Genomic DNA, 18,868 nt, shown 5'->3' with positions numbered 1-18,868 from the left:
CGCAAAATGAAACTCTGCATTATAAACAACAGACAGAGTTAAATATATGTCTTCAAGTTGAATTGTGCTAACATATGATAATGCTACTAAGAGACAGTGAGTTATAGGATAAACTAACCAGGCATTTCATTGGTTTTCTCAGAGGAACAAACTTTGCTCCAATTGCCAACGCAATGGGAGGACCAAAATTTCATAGCCTCAATCCCTGGAATAAACAAGCCAGAATCATGTCATTATTAAATGATAATAGCACACTAATAGCACGGGTCAATTCTCAAAACCAGCTATTGATCCAAATGGTATAAGATAAGTATCTCACATCTACAAAAACAAAGAAATTGGAAATCAGGTCTCATCAATATCCATAAATGATAAAGCTACTGACCCTCCATCAATTTCCATTAGAAGAAACAAGCACATCTCATAATATAAAGTCACTGACCCTCAATAAGCTTAGTAAAAAACGAGAACTCCATCAATTTTCATAAGAACAAACAAGCACATCTTGGAGTATATAGCTACTGATCCTCAGTAAGCTCATTAAAAAACAAGAACTCCATCAATTTTCATCAGGACATACTAGAACTTCTCAGAGTATAAAGCTACTGACCCTCAATAAGCTTAATGAAAAATGGTAACTCCATCAATATTCATAAGAACAAACAAGCACTTCGCAAAGGATAAAGCTATTGACCCTCAATGAGGTTAGTGAAAAACAAGCACTCCATCAATTTCCATTAAAACAAACAAGCACTTCTCAAAGGATAAAACTACTGACCCTCAATAAGCTTAGTAAAAAAAACGAGACTATCAATTTACATCAAAACAATCAAGCATATCTCAAAGTATAAGGCTATTGACCCTCAATAAGCTTACTAAAAAACAAAGATCATATAATTTCAAGAAACACACAAAACTCTTACTAAGAAAAATCGCAGAAAAATGATGAAAAACAAAAATTTGATTTACGTTGAATACCTTATTCGACCATGAAGCTAAAACTATTGACCTTCAGAATTAAACATAAACATGAGCTTGCAATATACATAAGGTTAGACATACAAATAAAATCATGAAGCTAAAGCTACTGACCCTCAAAAATTAAAGCTACAGATCTTTAAAGGGTTCATATAATCCTAAATTACACATATTGCAGAATTTAATGTTGGTGACTCTTAATAATCTCATAAAATTCATTTTTGTTTTTTTACTATTCTTAATCATAGAACTCATCAATTTCCTTCATAACAAACAAATCTCATAAACTAAAGCTACTGACCCTCAGAAACTGAAGCTATTGATCTTTAGAGGGTCCATATAATCCTAGATTGCACATAATGCAGCATTTTAATGCTGGTCACTCTCAGTAAGCTCATAAATTTCATTTTTTGCTATTCTTTATCTCAGAAATCATCAATATCCATCATAACAAACAAATCTCATAAACTAAAGCTACTGATCCCAAATGATACTGACCTTTTTGCTCAATCATGGATTTGCAGGCCTAGATCAATCCCTAGCTTTGCTGCCTTGCTCGACAATGGATTTGCATGCCGGAACCAAACCCTAGCTTCGTCGGCTTGCTCGACTGTAGATTTGCAGTCCCGGACCAAACCCTAACTTCGCCGTCCTGCAACGCCACCTTGCTTCGCTTTCTTGTTTCGCTACCTAGCTTTGCTGAAATGGAAGATAAGGTTTTGATTTTGGGAGAAAAGTTTGATTTTGGGAAAAAATTGAAATGAAGCTTGTGGCAATTGTCATAATTAATTAGAACTTGTTGTGCCATTTTGGTTTTGTGCAAACGGGCCGTTACTGTTACTAATCATAAAACTGACCGCATGGGCTTCATATTATAAAACTTGCGCATGGGAAGAAACAATAGCCCATTGTAGTTAATGGTCATTATCTCTTTTTTATTCCAGTAACTTCCTTTTTGTTTGGGGAAGGTAGTGGGTTTCACCTCAGTTTAACTTAGTCAGCACTGATAAAATAATGTGGGGTTCACATCCAAAACCAATTGACAAAGGATAGAGTGACCCAAATTCTTATAAACCTATAGGCAAGATCCCCAATTTCCAATGTGGGATCTATAATCTCAACACACCCCCGCACTTGTGGCGAATTTTCAAGTCATACACATTGACAGTTTATATTGGGTGACCTGGAGCCCATGTGGCCGTGAGGCATGCACACGTGGGACAACCCGCTCTAATGCCATGATAAAATAATCTAGGGTTCACATCCAAAACTAATTGACAATGGATGGAGTGACTCAAACCCTTATAAACCCATAGACAAGGTCCCCATTTTCCCATGTGGGATCTATAATCTCAACAAGCAATAGTCTACACTGCTATGCTTTCTTTTACATCAAGTTAATGAATCGCCTGGAGTACTACAATTGAGTGTATTGACGAAGGGAAATTAAGGTAGTTTTCTTTGTGTAAGCTGAAATTTGTAGTTGTGTAGGCTCTTGATTATTTGAGCAAGTATGTACTAGTAGATGGTACTCTTGTTCTCTTACCTGTTTGACCACTGATATAGGGTACAAGCATATATGAATTATCTGTAAGTGCCATTCTGGCCTTGAGATTGAATGAAATCTCAATTATTTTGTCCCAAAAAAAAAAAAAAAACAAAAAACAAAACAGTAATGATAGGAGAAATGTTCATTTTGATATTCACAAGGGTAAAATGATTTTTCGTTTTTACAAATATCATTTTTCACAATAATTCTATTATAGAATGTATCAATCTTATTCTCAAAACGTACCAATTATTATCCAAATTTAAAGTTTTCTATTATAAAATACACCACTTACTTAATGATGGTAAACTTTTTTTTTATCTCGTCAATGAGTTTGTGTACAGTATATCAATATCAAGTAGATTAATTCAATTCAAAAGTAAATTGACTTCATGTATGGATAGACTAGTTTGTGACTATTCTATTATATTGATATAAGTATATCTGAATTTAAATGTCCGTATTTTTCATTTCATCCCATTTTAAACATGTACGTATCAAATTTTTTAATTTGCCAAATCTGTATTTTATGGTCAAATTTTTTTAAGTATTTTTCATCACTAAATATTAACGCGCATTATATGCGTACATATTTTTAACGTTTAAGTCCTGTTCCCAATATTACTAACTATGTTCCAGGCTAATAGTACCAAAGTATCAAACGTGACTAATATAGTACTAGAGTATTAAGTCTAGCTACCATGATCTGAAGTTCTGAACTAATGTGATTAGTCTAGCAAACACTTGCTATTGATTGGCTGGCTTTTTTTTTTTTTTTGTTTCGCTGTCCTTGTGTTCATCTCCCCTGAAGGTCGCGATGATGTTAGAGAACACCGACGGAGGGGAGGGCAAAACCCTACAAACCATCAAGACAGAATCTGACCCCAAGGCACCGCTGCGCGGTTGCACAAGAGTCAGGGAGCCTGACTAGAGCTAGAAGCACTCTACACCATTATTAGACCCAAGAAATCATCTGTAGAGTTAACCAAACACACGCAAACAAAGAAAATTTCAACCTCTGTCATGGCCACCAACTTGAAACACCTCTTCAACCAAACCATGCCATCCACAGCTAGGTCAACTAGAACAAGCTATCATTGTTGACGACAAAGGAACTGCACTGAATCTTTCCACAATAATGATACCCTAACTTATCCTTTATACTTCTCACCATTTTCTCATTTTATAAAGTTGATGGAAGATTATACAATTGCACCCAAACTCTAATAGTGTTGAGATCGATTAGGGCTGAACTAGAAAGACCATCACAAGAAGCAACCACCACCATGGTGTTGTCGAAATGCCATGGACCACCCTGTTGCACCCCATCAAGGAGAGCTACCTCGTCGAAATGCTCCACAAAGCTTCGGGATTTCCAAATCTTATCTTACGTAGGCTAGAAAACCACGACATACCATGTATGCACCACCTCAGCGATTAAAGAATCCCTTGTAGAAGCTAACCAGCATGCATATAGGTGCCCCTAATTCGCAAAAAATTATTATTAATTTTCTTATATATTCCGCTGAAACATTACAATTCTATTAGTCAAATCACTCAGACAGTATCACATGTTATTTTGTGACTGCATGCATCGGCTGTTATAATGTATAGTGGGAGGGGGGCAGATGAATGTTTTATTGAGTAGAAGTCAATTAAAAGACAAGAGAAAAAGCAACCAATTAAGAAGAATTACAGCAAATATATATGGTACATATCAATTGCCTATCTCTATCTATAGGAGCACTGGAGAGACTATTTATTTACACATAGAAAAACGGTAAACACTCGAACACATGTCCTCTCACTGCCTCTTATGTACTCTGTTTTTCTTCTTCTCCATTACGATTGATATATCGAAAAGTCCAGGTGGTATTAATTAAGCCAGCAGCTCTGATCGAGCTCGCAACATATCGATCTCTAAAATCCATCTATTCATGTTGAGAATGGTTCTGCAACTGGAACTGCTCCTCTTTCTTTGCATCATAATTCTTATCAGTACCCCCCCTAAATCTTTCCTTAGCTTCTGATTTAGAACTAGGCGCTGATGATGATGAGTTTAAAAGGGACGACTTTCCTCCCCCACCGGACTTTGTTTTTGGCATGGTGCTTCCTCCTCTGCTTATCAGGTACGCACGTCCGGCATTATCATTTCTACCTGTTCTTTTTAATCCGATCCAAACCACAAAGTTAGCTAGAGAGATGGAAGAAGAAAATCAATGATAGGGCCTGGATTTGCTCCAACAGGTGGAACGTGCTGCAGACCAAGACGGGAGAACCCCAAGCATCTTGGACACGTATGCGCATGCTGGTGAGCTCCTACAACACTTCTGCTTGCTACTTTTTATTTATTTATGAGAGTCTCCAACAATAAAAATTATTTATTATGCTAAAGCGTCTAGAAGTTAAAGATATACACACACATATAGTCAATTTTTAACTTCCAATAATACTAGCTATTTGCAAGTTAAATTCCAACACTAAACGTTGGAGCATTTGGCATTTTATTTTCTCACTCCTGCTTATTAAGCACATTATTCTCACCTATTTATTTTCTGCTTCATTTGCTCATTGACTTTATTATATTATTTTTTAAACAAATTAGTTAAGAGTAGCATCTGTTGTCTGTTGATAAAAAGTTGGAACAAAAGTAAAATGAAAGGGAAAAAAAAAAAAAAACAGAATGGTAGCAGCCTGGCAGCCAAATGAGAACCAAAGAGAGATGGGACATATCGCCAAAACATAATTGATCATAGTCATCATACTCATTACAAAATATAGTGGCAACAGCCAAATGAGTGCCAAAGCTACTAAGGAAAAATAAATTTTTCATTACAATGCGCTTGCTATACTACCTAGGGTAGGGAATGGAGAAGCTGATTTGGAAAGGTATAGCTTTTGAGTTTCTTGCTTCATCACACTTAACAAAGAAAAACACATACACATTCAACCATTAATTCTTTTCGAGATGGTGAAAATTTCTTTTAAATTTTTGTATACCATGAAAAATTGAAAATGATGATCCTGAAGCCATAAGGGTCCTCCTTCTATATGAAAGAGAACCACAACAACCAACAACAAATTGAGACACAGCTTACTTATGCAACCATATTACTCATTCTCAAACACAAGAAGCTGCATAAAATTGTTGATAGTAAAATTCTTCATCATCATCAAATCTTGGTCAATAAAGTGCAATATTTGAAAACATTGAGACGTTCTTGGAAGACGTCCTTTTGGTCCCTCTTAAAAAATAATACACTTTTTACGCATATGTCTTCACCATGGTTTTTGCATTTTCAGAACTTGGTGAATATGTCTTTTGAGCCTTTGTGCCTAACTATCAAAATAGATGTAGTAATATTATGAATGTGTGCTTTTCACGCCTCGAGGCGCCCCCCATTTAGAACACTGATAGGGAGCATTTTCCATCATTAAATCTTGCAGTCGAACAAAGTTGGCAATTTGCTACTTGCATGCATTTTCCAAACGTGTGAAAATCATTACTAACTTGGAAAATTCAGGTAAAATGCATGGAGCCACTGGAGATGTAGCATGTGATGAGTATCATAAATACAAGGTACACATTGCAATCTAGATTTAATTGGGTTTTCCACTGATCTTTAATTTCATATTCATATGTATTGATTGACTACTTGTTATTGTTGCTTCCCAAGTCTTATTATTGTTGCTTGGTCAAATTATTTATACGAATAGTGTATTGTTTGTTATATGCAATCTCTGAGTCTCACATCGATAATCTGATGGGAATAATCATCTATAGTACTTATACAATAGTAAGGTTTAAGAATCCAAAAATAACTTTAACTAGCAAATTTAAACGAGGCCTTAGAGTTACCATCCAGAAAGGAACTAGTTTGCGCATATATAATTGATGGCTTGTTGGTGGAAGTAAGCATAGTATAGCTAGGTTTTGTTGCAATAGATCTTGTTTGAAATGGTTGAATAAATTTATTATTGTTGGGATGAATTCATGTATCATATATGCACATATATAATCTACGTTTTTAATTGTAGGAAGATGTGCAACTAATGGTGGATACTGGTTTAGAGGCGTATATATTTTCCATCTCATGGTCAAGACTCATACCCAGTATATAGTAGCACGTTACACTTATGATTAATCCATCCATACATTCTATATAAAGAGTATATATGAACCGAAATTTATTGTATGTACGTGTTATTGTTCTAGATGGCAGAGGACCTGTGAATCCAAAGGGTCTACAATATTACAACAATCTCATTGACCAACTCATTAGCAAAGGTAACCAAATACGTACATATAATGTATATCCCATCATTGATATATGTTAACACACGCGTGCACACATGTTTGTTTAATTAACAAATCAATTTGAAGCATGCATGCAGGAATCCAGCCTCATGTTACTTTACACCACAGTGATCTCCCACAGGCACTCGGCGATGAGTATGGAGGATGGGTTAGCCCACAGATTGTGTATGTAGAAATAGTATCTTAAATATATCATGGGGATGTAGATGTGGATAAATATGAATTATTGGATTGGATTGGATTGGATTCTGATATTGCAGAAAAGACTTCACTGCAAATGCAAATGTTTGCTTCGAACAGTGGCGATCGAGTTGGGCATTGGACTACTATGAATGAGCCAAATGTATTTGTACTCGGTGGTTATGATATTGGATTCCTTCCACCACAACGATGCTCAGCTCCATTTGGTTTTAATTGCTCGAGGGGTAACTCCTCAACTGAGTCATACTTGATACTTGGCAATTCATAATGGGAAATTCTAGTGTAGTGGTGGGTATCTCATACCCACATTTACAAAAGTGAGAACAAATTTTGTTGTCAAAGTTGTAATTTGAGTCCTACTTTGTGTAATCTTAGTTCTAATAATGGTAATTACACCTCTTATGACATTTTACAAGTTTTTGAACAAATTCGTTGTCAATATTGTAATCTTAGTTCTAATAATAGTAATTACACCTCTCACGACATTTTTACAAGCTTTTGAACAAATTTGTTGTCAATGTTGTAATTTTTGTTTAACTATATGTAAATAGTGTAAATGAATATGGTAACTTTTGTTCTCAATGTTGTAATTTTGGTTCAAATACTTGTAAATTTTTGTTCAAATAGTTGTAAATGAGGGTATCTCATACCCACCAGTACACTAGCTTGTCTCATTCATAATATCTTGTTATCTCATGCAACAGCTGCTGCACTCTACAATCATACCTACCAGCACAAGCAGCGTGGGTTTATAGGCATCAATCTATTTTCCCATTGGTTTATTCCTCGAACCAAAACCCATCAAGACCAAGTTGCTGCTCAAAGAGCTGTAGACTTCTATTTTGGTTGGTAAGTACTGTTGATTAATTGCCTTAAATTATAATTACTTGATGATGATCGATATTGAATCGATGTGATATATGTCTGTCAGGGTTATGCATCCTTTGGTGTTTGGAGAGTACCCTCAAGTAATGAAAAAGAATGCAGGCTCTAGAATTTAGGGCTAGGCACTACAAACCGAACAACCGATCCCGTACAGATCCCGGCCGGGACGGGTCGGTTTGAAAAGCCATTTTTTTACTGTTTTGTCCCAGCCCGGCCCGTACCGAGAAAACGGGACGGGCTTCGGTTTCAGTTTACAGAATTCGGGCTAGGCCCGGCCCGTACCGAAATAATAGATTTTATATTTAAATTTTTGGTTTTAACACATGTCTCAGTGTGATTAGTTATTTGGTTAAGCCTATACTTCTATTATGGACCCTACCACACCATATTCTACTCAATCTCTATCTCTCATCTCTCTCAGAGTCTCAGACCCGAGTTTGGAGACTTAATCTCAATTAATCAATCTCTCTCTCTCTCAACCGTCTCTTCACTCTCTCTTTCTCATTTTGATAAACCCAGATTATGTAATTCTCAATTCAACCATCATTCCCTAGTCAGCTTCACCAATTCATCAACGATTTCTTTACCGTTTAACGAGGACTTTCATCATCATAGATACACAAACCCAACCCTATTCCCCAATTCTCATCCCTTCAGTCAGTTACCACTCACTCGATTCCAAGCTTAGAACCCTAAATCCCCAATTCCCCGCTCATCAATTCAGCACCTCAAGTCATCAAAATCACCAATTCCCAAATCGAGTTCGGAGTCATCAATTTCAGTTCAACAATTTCTTACAGCTTGAAGAAGCTGATGGCTAGAGGTCTTCAACAGCTCGACCTCGATTAGATGCTTCGATTAGGTTGGTATGAAATTGCAATTTGCAAGTGTGGAACTATGCAATATGCAAATTTGGTCTTTTTGTCCTTCAGTTTTAGCCTTTTAGCTTTTGTTGAATAAGATCAGCTTGGTGGATTATGGAATGATGAAGTGTTGTAGGGAATTGCACTCTTACTTGTTCTCTTTGAAACGATCATTTGAATGTGTTGAAATAATGTAGAAATGCAAACTGGGAAATTTTACTAGATTGCAAACTTAGGTAACCTGTCCCTTTTTTTTTTTTTTTTTTTTTTTCTTTTTTTTTTTTTTTTTTTTTTTTCCGGGCCTATCCCGGGTTCGGGCCTGTCGGGATCAATTCTCAAAATGGCCTCAACCGTACTGGCCCGTCCCGACTAATAATTCCGGGCCCGGGATCGGGATTACCACAATTTCAGCCTGTGCCGGCCCGTGCCCAGCCCTACTAGAATTCCAACGTTCACCCGTGCTGAGTCTGCACTGGTCAAGGGTTCCTTTGACTTCATTGGGCTCAATTAATATAACACGTTGTATGCCAATGACAACTCTGCCACCTTAAACATTCAAAAAAGGGACGATATTGCTGATTCGGCTATCCAAATTTCTTGTATGGTGATTTTTACATTCTGCTTCTTTTTCTTTAGTTTTTCGGTTTGGTTTTTTGCATAGCTCGTAAATCTTTCTTATCACTAATTAGATGTGCATGCAGCTCTGGATTACAATACATCAACGTTTGAGGTTCGTACGAACAATTTATCAGTAACTAAAGTAGCCTTTTTATTGATGGATATATCAGATCCTATCCAGAGCGAGGCTTCGCTCTGAAATTAAAGTGCGCTTTTAGAGTTTAGGATTATTTTTCGGTCGCATATCCACATATCGACCATTCAGTTTTTAGGTACTAATGTATAGATCATTTTTGCAAAATTTCAGCCAAATTGATGGTCGTTAAGGCATTGATAATTGTCTTAAAGCTAGTACGGTTCAGGTTGGACAGATTCAGTTCGTCTGTTGGTTTAAGCGAGTTAGATTCCTTAAAGATCATCAATTTGGCTGAAATTTTGTAGAGATGATCTATACATTATTACATAAAAACTGAACGGTCGAGATGTGGATATGAGACCGAAAAGTGACTCTAACCTCGCACTTTAATTTCAGAGCGAGGCCTCACTCTGGATAAATATTATATATATACAAAATTTCTCAGGTAAGGATATCCTTACCTAAGATTCGGTTCGTTTGTGTAAACTGCAGTTTTGGATGCCTTAACGATCATCAATTTGGCTGAAATTTTGCAGAGATGATCTATACATTAGGACCTAAAAACTGAACGGTTAAGATGTGAATATGTGATCAAAAAGTGGCCAAAAACTGGAAATCCGTACCTAAGCTTAGGTAAGGATGCCCTTAGCCAAGAAGGATTGTATATATATATATATATATATATATATAGATCCTATCCATAGCAAGGCCTCGCTTTGAAATCAAAGTGCGAGGTTAGAGTTTATGGTCACTTTTCAGTCTCATATCCACATCTCGACTGTTCAGTTTTTAGGTACTAATGTATAGATCATCTCTGCAAAATTTGAGCCAAATTGATGATCTTTAAGATATCTAACTCGCTTAAACCAATGGACGAACTGAATCTGTCTAACCTGAACCGTACTAGCTTTAAGACAGTTATCAACGCCTTAACGACCATCAATTTGGCTGAAATTTTGCAGAGATGATCTATACATTAGTACCTAAAAATTTAATGGTCGAGATGTGGATATGCGACCGAAAAGTGACCCTAAACACTAACCTCACACTTTAATTTCAGAGCGAGGCCTCGCTCTGGATATGATCTGTATATATATATATATAGGGATTTTCTCAGGTGCGGACGTCCGTATAGAATTTTCGGTACGGATTTCCTGTTTTCGACCACTTTCCGGCAACATTTTTACATCTTAACCGTTCAGTTTTTAGGTCCTAATGTATAGATCATCTCTACAAAATTTCAGCCAATTTGGTGATCGTTAAGGCATCTAAAACTGCATTTTACACGAACGGACCGAATCTGTCGAACCGGAACCGTTCGTATTTATAATGGTAAATTGCAGTTTTGGATGCCTTAACAATTACCAAATTGGCTGAAATTTTGTAGAGGTGATCTATACACTAGGACCTAAAAACTGAACGGTTAAGATGTAAAAATGTGGCCTGAAAGTGGTCGAAAACAGGAAATCCGTACCGTCCGCTCAGTACGGACGTCCGCACCTGAGACGGACTGTATATATATATATATATATATATATATATATATATATATATATATATATATATATATAAGCTAAGCTTAGCTATATATTAATAACATATGCAAATTCTTGATTGGATTGGATCATTGGATGGATGAATCAGTTTCCGATAACAGCTTACCCCATGGAAGGGCTGTTGGAATATATCAAACAACACTACGGCAATCCTCCCTTATATATCCATGAAAATGGTATCTATTATATAATTAGATTTTTTCTCTTTCTTCTTCCATGCATAGTCTGTATTACTTGATTGATAATAGTGTTTAATGGATGTGCAGGTCAACGAACTCGACGGAATTCATCGTTGGAGGATTGGTCCAGAATCGAATATTTGCATGGACACATTCACAGTTTGCTTAATGTTATAAGGTATGCACCTACCTACATCCATCTCTAACTAGCTAGCTTGTTTAACATGTTAAGGTATAAATTTTAAGGGCTAAATACTAGTTACTACCCTGTGGTTTAGGTCCAAAATCAATTCAGTCCCTAGACTTCTAATTTCATCAAAAACACCCCTGTACTTTCAATTTTCATCTAATAGGTCCAATTCGTTAATATTCTGCTATGGGTTCAACTTATAGTTGGATTATTTGATGAAAAACTTTTTATTTGATAGATTTCTAATAGTGAGACTCACTCCTAAATTGACTATGCATGCCACCTCAACATCACATCATAAAACATAGGCCATATATGAGCCACGTCAATAAGTTAAATGACTCAATTATCGGAATATTAACAGATTGGACCTATTAGATCAAAATTAAAATTGCAGGGGTGTTTTTGATAAAATTAGAATTCCAGGGACTGAATTGATTTTGGACCTAAACCACAGGGTAGTAACCAGTATTTAGCCCAAATTTTAATAATTCTATGTTTTTGTGAAGTTAAAACTTTTCAAACCTAATGATCGAGATTACGTAATCTTCTCTTAAGTTTTATTAGATTTTTGGTTCATTACTGATCTCGATCACCAAACAAATTTGATGTGTATGAAACTAGGAATGGATCAAATGCCAGAGGCTATTTTACCTGGTCTCTCTTGGATTCACTTGAGCTTTTGGATGGGTATGAATCAAGCTACGGCCTTTACGTACGTACTACATCAATTTGGACGATCTTGATTTAAAAAGACACCCTAAACTCTCTGCTCATTGGTACTCAAAGTTTCTAAAGAACAAAAACTTCACTCCACGATCGGATTCAGATGCCGATCAACATCACTTTTTTCAGTAGATAGCTTTGTTTAGATCCATGTATATATGTTTTTTTTTTTTCAAAATCTTTTCGCAATTTTTTATGGGACGGTCCAATTTAAACAAAAGGCATGGGAATTTTTATTATTTTTAATTATAAGCTGGGTCTTTTGTAATAATGTTCCACAATGCAATAAAATGAGACTTTATTATAATTGTTGTAATTTGAATATGAAGCATTTCTCTCAGAAAAATTATCCATGAGGTCATACTGTGTAAATTCTATGCGTTATTACTACAAAACAGTACTCGTCGGGGCAATGTTCATTTTGATATTCACATGGGTAAAATGACTTTTGGTCGTTACAAATTATCGTTTGTCACAAATACTATTATAGAATGTACCAATCTTATTCTCAAAACGTACCAATAGTTACCTAGATTTAAATAATTTTTCTATTCTAAAATGCACCACTTACTTAATTTTAGTAAACTTTTTTCTTTTTTGTCAATGGATTTGTTTATAGTACATCAATATATATCAAGTAGACTAAAAAAAGTCAATTTACAAAAAAAAAAAAGAATCTCTGACCTAGAGCTCTCCGGCCTAGGGTTCTAGAAAGCGACGTTTGAACGACCATGAGTATGGATGTTCTTAGTTGGAATTGCAGAGGAATCTGCAACGATACAACCTCACGAGCTCTGAAGGATCTAATCTCTCAGAATCAGCCCCAAATCGTCTTCCTTTGTGAGACGAAAATCTGGCGTCTGGAGGATTTTCGAAAGCTGCAACGCACTTTAGGGTTTCAGAATTTTCAGGAAGTGCTGAGCAATGGTCAATCCGGAGGGCTTGCTATGTTCTGGAATGATGACATCAAGGTGGCAGTGAAGACTGTCTCTGACCATCATATTAATCTGCAGATTGGTGGTGGTCCGGATGATCCTCTGTGGAGGCTAACAGGATTTTATGGTTTTGCACGTACTGTCGAGAGGGATCGATCCTGGCAACTCCTACGAGAATTGAGCGACCTAGACTCTCTTCCATGGTTGGTGATAGGGGATTTTAACAAAATTTTGAGTAGCATTGAGAAGATTGATGGTCCGGTTCGATCAAAAAGACAGATGAGGGGATTCCTTGAAGCTCTCGGTTATGGGGATTTATTGCATCTTGGCTATATGGGTTCGATGACAACCTGGTGGAATTCCAGCACACAATTACAGCTGGACAGAGCAGTTTGTACGCCTGCTTGGTGTGATCTGTTTGGACATTCACAGCTCCTGCATTTGCCTCCGTCCGACTCTGATCATATTCCTATTTTGCTACAGGCAAGCACAATTCCATTAGCAGCTAAACCTCGACATCACAGATTTAAATTTGAAGCCTACTGGCTTCAACATGAGGAATGTGAGGGGATAGTTAAGGAGGTTGGAGTACTGATATTACCGGTACGCCCATGCATTGTGTTACAAGGAAGATTACGTGTACACGTATGAGATTGGATAAGTGGCAGAAGCAAGCTTTCAGGGGGCGCCAACTGCAAATGTTGGGGGTACGCACGCGCTTGGAAGAGTTAATTGATGGATGTTGTCATAACTGAGGAGGTGCAAAATGAGAAGAAACTATTGATGGAGCGATTACAACGCTTACTGTCCCAAGAGGAGTTGTTTTGGAAACAACGGTCTAGGGTGACTTGGTTGAAGGAGGGAGATAAGAATACGGGTTTTTTCCATAGAAAGGCGTCAAATAGGAGGAGAAAGAATACTCTGAATGGTTTGTATGATGACACAGGTCTCTGGTGTGATGATGATGCAGGCATGGAAAGAGTAGTCTCATCTTATTTTTCTAAGATGTTTGCAGCCTCGGAACTGGATTATGAAGCAGTAGCACTTACTTTAGATGCTATACAACCCTCGGTGACTCCAGATATGATTGCTTTCTTAGGGGCACAGTATACTCAAGAGGAGGTTAAAGATGCTCTTTTTCAGATGTACCCTACTAAGTCGCTTGGACCGGATGGGATGCCTCCCATCTTTTTCCAACATTATTGGGAGACGATTGGTTCAGATGTTACAGCTGCAGTTCTCAGCTTTTTACATTCAGGTCAATTGCTTCGAGAGATTAATTTTACGCATGTATGTCTTATCCCCAAGGTTGATAATCCAGAATGTATGGCGGACTTGAGACCTATTGTTCTCTATAATGTTATTTACAAGATTTGCTCCAAAGTCATTGCTAATAGGCTGACGTTGGTGCTGCCGGATTTGATTTCTCCATTCCAGAGTGCTTTTGTCCCGGGACGATTGATTACAGACAATATATTAGTGGCCAACGAGGTTGCACACTTTGTGCATAATAAACGTGATGGAAGTGAGGGGTGTATGGCTCTGAAACTTGATCTTAGCAAGGCCTATGACCGGATGGAGTGGTCTTTTCTTTGGAAGGTAATGGCTCGGTTAGGGTTTGCTCCTGATTGGGTTGAGATGGTGATGCAGTGTGTTACCACAGTCAGATATTCTTTTTTGGTCAAGGGTATACCAAGGGGTTTGGTGATTCCGAGTAGGGGTTTGAGGCAAGGGGATCCCTTATCTCCCTACTTGTTTTTTATTGGAGCTGAGGGCTTTTCTACATTATTACAACAGAAGCAGGTGTTGGGTCTATTGCCTGGAATTGAGGTATGTACAGAACTACAGATGCACCTTCTGTGAATCACTTGCTGTTTGCAGATGATAGTATGATATATGCACAGGCTTCCTTAGATGCATGCTATGAGTTATAGGATGTGATTGAGACTTATGGTAGAGCGTCTGGTCAGTTGGTCAATTTTGACAAAAGCTCTGTTGTTTTTAGTAAGAATGTTTCGAGGGAACTGCAAGGGGAAATCTCAGAGTTATTGGGTGTAGAGATTGTAGCCTCCCATGAGTGATATCTGGGGCTTCCAACTTATGTTGGAAGGAAGAAGACTGCTACTTTTCAGTTTATTAAGGAGAATTTGGCTAAAAAAAATTCTCATTGGCAAGGTAAGTTTCTTAGTGGGGCTGGGAAGGATATTTTGATTAGAGTGGTCGCTCAGGCTCTTCCAACTTATGCTATGAGTGTTTTCCAACTAACTAATGGGTTTTGTGATGACTTAGAATAAATGTGTGCGAGATTTTGGTGGGGAAGTACAGTGGATAAGAGGAAAATTCATTGGAAAACATGGAATGCGTTATGTAATCCGAAGAAAGAAGGAGGGTTAGGCTTTCGTAGTTTGTCTACCTTCAACTCGGTTATGTTAACAAAACAGGCTTCGCGAGTGGTCTCTAATCCTGACTCTCTTGTGGCTCGGATCTATAAAGTGAAGTATTATCCGGAGACTACATTTTGGCTAGCTCCCAATCATGATGCACCTTCGTATTCATGGCGCAGTATATTATCTACTCGAGACATTTTGAAGGCTAACTCCTACTGGCAGATTGGGGATGGCTCCAAAGTGAATGTGTATTCGGATTGTTGGGTACCAGAACTCCCTCTTGGGAGGCCGGTTGCAAGTTCCAACTCGGCAGGGGCGGTACAATGGGTCAAGGAATTGATCACAGAAGCTGGTTATTGGGATATTCCTATCCTTCAGGCCTTATTTACTCATGAGGAGGTGGAGGCTATTTCAAGGATTCCGTTAAGTCGACGAGTTGTGGAGGATAGGTTGGTTTGGAAGTTGGCTAAGGATGGTCAATTCTCAGTTAAAACTACTTACTGTAATTCAGTGCAAACTTCATCTAATATTGTCCCGTTTGATCTTCCCGTGAATGGTAGCTTTTGGCAAAAGCTTTGGAAAGTGAACATTCCAAACTCGGCAAAGATACATATGAAAGTTTGTCATGACATTATTCCTTCTATGGAACGACTCGATTCAAAGAGGGTCCAGTTGGAGTCCCAACTGTGTGTTTTATGCGAGCAGAGCCGTGAAACAACTCTGCATCTTTGCAGAGAGTGCCCTTACTCTAAACTTGTTTTGCAACCGCATGAGTGTTGAATCAGGTGTGTTACAGTCCTCAAGTTGAGGGAGTTGATCTCATTCGGTGGGTTCAGTATTGTGTCCAATCTCTCTCGGTGCATAACTTGGGAATTTTAGTTTGTTTACTCTGGGGAATTTGGAAGGAACGAAATCATAGAGTGTGGGAAAACAAGAGAAGTGCAGCTTGTGATGTTGTCTTGAAGGCCATGACGAGACTACACGAGTTCAGTTTTTATAACTCAAAGGCTGTGAGTCAGGCTCCTCAAAGCATATGTGGGGTGAAGTGGTCAGCCCCACCGGTTGGTGTGTTCAAAGTGAATGTCGACGGGGCGTTTCATCATGTTACCAGGAAGGGAGGGATTGGCTTTGTTGTGCGGAACTCGATAGGGAACATGGTAGCTGGAGGTGGTAGGCCTTTGTCCGGTCTGGTTTCTGCTGAACATGCTGAGTTATTGGCATGTATGATGGCAGTTGATTTCTTATTTCAGCAGGGCTTTAAGCCGGTGATACTGGAAACTGATGCACTGATGGTGCAGCGCCAATTGACCTCTCAAGAGGGAGTTAATACATCGGTGCTGGGACGATTGTATGAAGATTTGGTAGCGGTTTTGGCTGCAAACACAGACCTCTCGGTCACCTATAAGGGTAGGAATGCTAATATGGCAGCTCATATCCTTGCTGCCCATGCGTGCAGTGAACCTCAATAATTTTTCTTTTTTTCTACATGCACCTTCTTTTCTTCAAGCTGCTATTGCAGCTGACATTGGCTTGATGTAGTTTTTCTTTGGTATTAATAAAGGGCTGACCTCCGTTCTATCAAAAAAAAAAAAAGTAGACTAATTTGATTTAGAAGTAGATTGACTCGATACATAAATAAACTAGTTTGTGACATTCTACTTCTGTATTGAACTAGTCTACCAATTTATTGAACTAAATCTGTCTACCTAGTTTATTAGTACATTGATGTACATAGAACTTCTTTCTCTATCAAAGTATTAATTACTTTTAAAGGAGCATGTGCAGCAAGAAGCAACAATGGACGGAAAGGAAAAGCGTGTACTGGTGTTCTATGTTTCCTTCCCACAGCAGAGTTGGCGTGCGCGTCCCTCAAGAAAGGGACCAAATTAAGAAACCGTGGCTTATAATCTGTACCAAATTGTGATACTTCTATTTCATTGACCATCCTCCATTTTCCATCTTGCTATGTACCTATAGACACAACATGAAGTAGACCATGTTCCGGATTAAAATTCAATCATTTTTCATCTATCATTTACTTTAAGGTTGCCTACACCACGTTTGAATTAAACCAATAGTGTTGTCGGTGTAAGCGAAGATGAAGACTCATGTTACTGTTCAACAAGCCGGAGATTGAACCGAATATCAGTATATTTTTCTTTTCGAAAGAATTGATTAAGCCGAATATCAGTATGTTTTTCTTTCCGAATGAACGTCCATATTACATGCATTGATTGTATCCGAAAGAATTTGTTGGCCTTCTCATGAAGATCCAAGGTGGGTTGGCTGAACTAGGACCCTAATTCCAGCATATAATTCCTTTCAATTTAGACATTTGACCAAGTATTTCATCACTATCAACCAGCTGTAAAGTGAGTAGCTAGAATTTGCACCAAAGCCAAAAACACAAGTGTGCGTTTTGATGGTTGAATAGAATTGAATTGAACCAAGAAAAGAAAAACACTCATTGGAATCAACAAAACGCAAAACGCGCAACTTTTTCTGGTGAAGTGTGAGCAGGAGATCCTCTACTTTATTGTTTCCGATGGTGCTTAAGCGGACTAACAGCATTATTATATCCACCTAATGTTCATTATGGGTTTGGATTATGCCGAATACTAATAATCATCTTCAACTCTTTGGCCACAATCTCAACTTACATGGCGGCCAGTTCTCATAGCTTTCTTTCAAGTTTTGATTAATTCCATTTTGAAGCATGTGCCTGAATAACTCTTTTGCTATTTGTTGTTATCCTGGGTCTTGATGATCAATTTTGGCCAATTGATCAACGATGCAATTAATGGGTAAGTAATTGAAAAGAAAATATGGTTATCTTAATACAACCACCACAAGTGGTCGAGTTGGTAAGAACCTCCATGTTCTACACCTGGATTCGAATCCTGCCAACTCGTCAACATGGACATCATATTGTTGAAGCCAAAATGTAACTAGTTTATCAAGTATTCTATAGCTTTTTGGCATAAAATTTTTAGTATTTTTGTACTCTCATTCTCAAGATTATCTCATATTGTTCCATGATTGATACGGTACAGGTACATACAATTTAAACAACGTTCATCAAGAAACACTAAGTAACTTTTTTTTTTACTATACCTCCACTAAGAAATAACATCGATTGTTATTGAAATAAAATTGATAAAGTCCCACTCTTTATAGGTTTTGCTGTAATCATTCTTTACACTAACAAACCCTTTTAGAACTCATAAATATGAGTGAAGCTAGTGGAATATTAATGACTTCAAAGAAATTTCTTTTTATTCTAGTCTAAAATTGTACTTTTCCCCATTTTACAATCCACATTTCATTTTTTTTTACTATATTAAGAG

General features: G+C 37.5%; 1 pseudogene; it reads left to right on the top strand.

The window, feature by feature from the left end:
- The first annotated feature begins 3,827 nt into the window (after positions 1–3,827).
- On the top strand, positions 3,828–17,696 carry LOC133730789 (beta-glucosidase 11-like; annotated as a pseudogene).
- The last annotated feature ends 1,172 nt before the right edge of the window (positions 17,697–18,868 follow it).

The sequence above is a fragment of the Rosa rugosa genome, chromosome 2, assembly GCF_958449725.1.
Source record: "Rosa rugosa chromosome 2, drRosRugo1.1, whole genome shotgun sequence".
NCBI lineage: Eukaryota > Viridiplantae > Streptophyta > Magnoliopsida > Rosales > Rosaceae > Rosa > Rosa rugosa.
The sequence above is the reverse complement of the archived record's forward strand: the minus strand, read 5'-3'. Positions and strand labels throughout refer to the sequence as shown.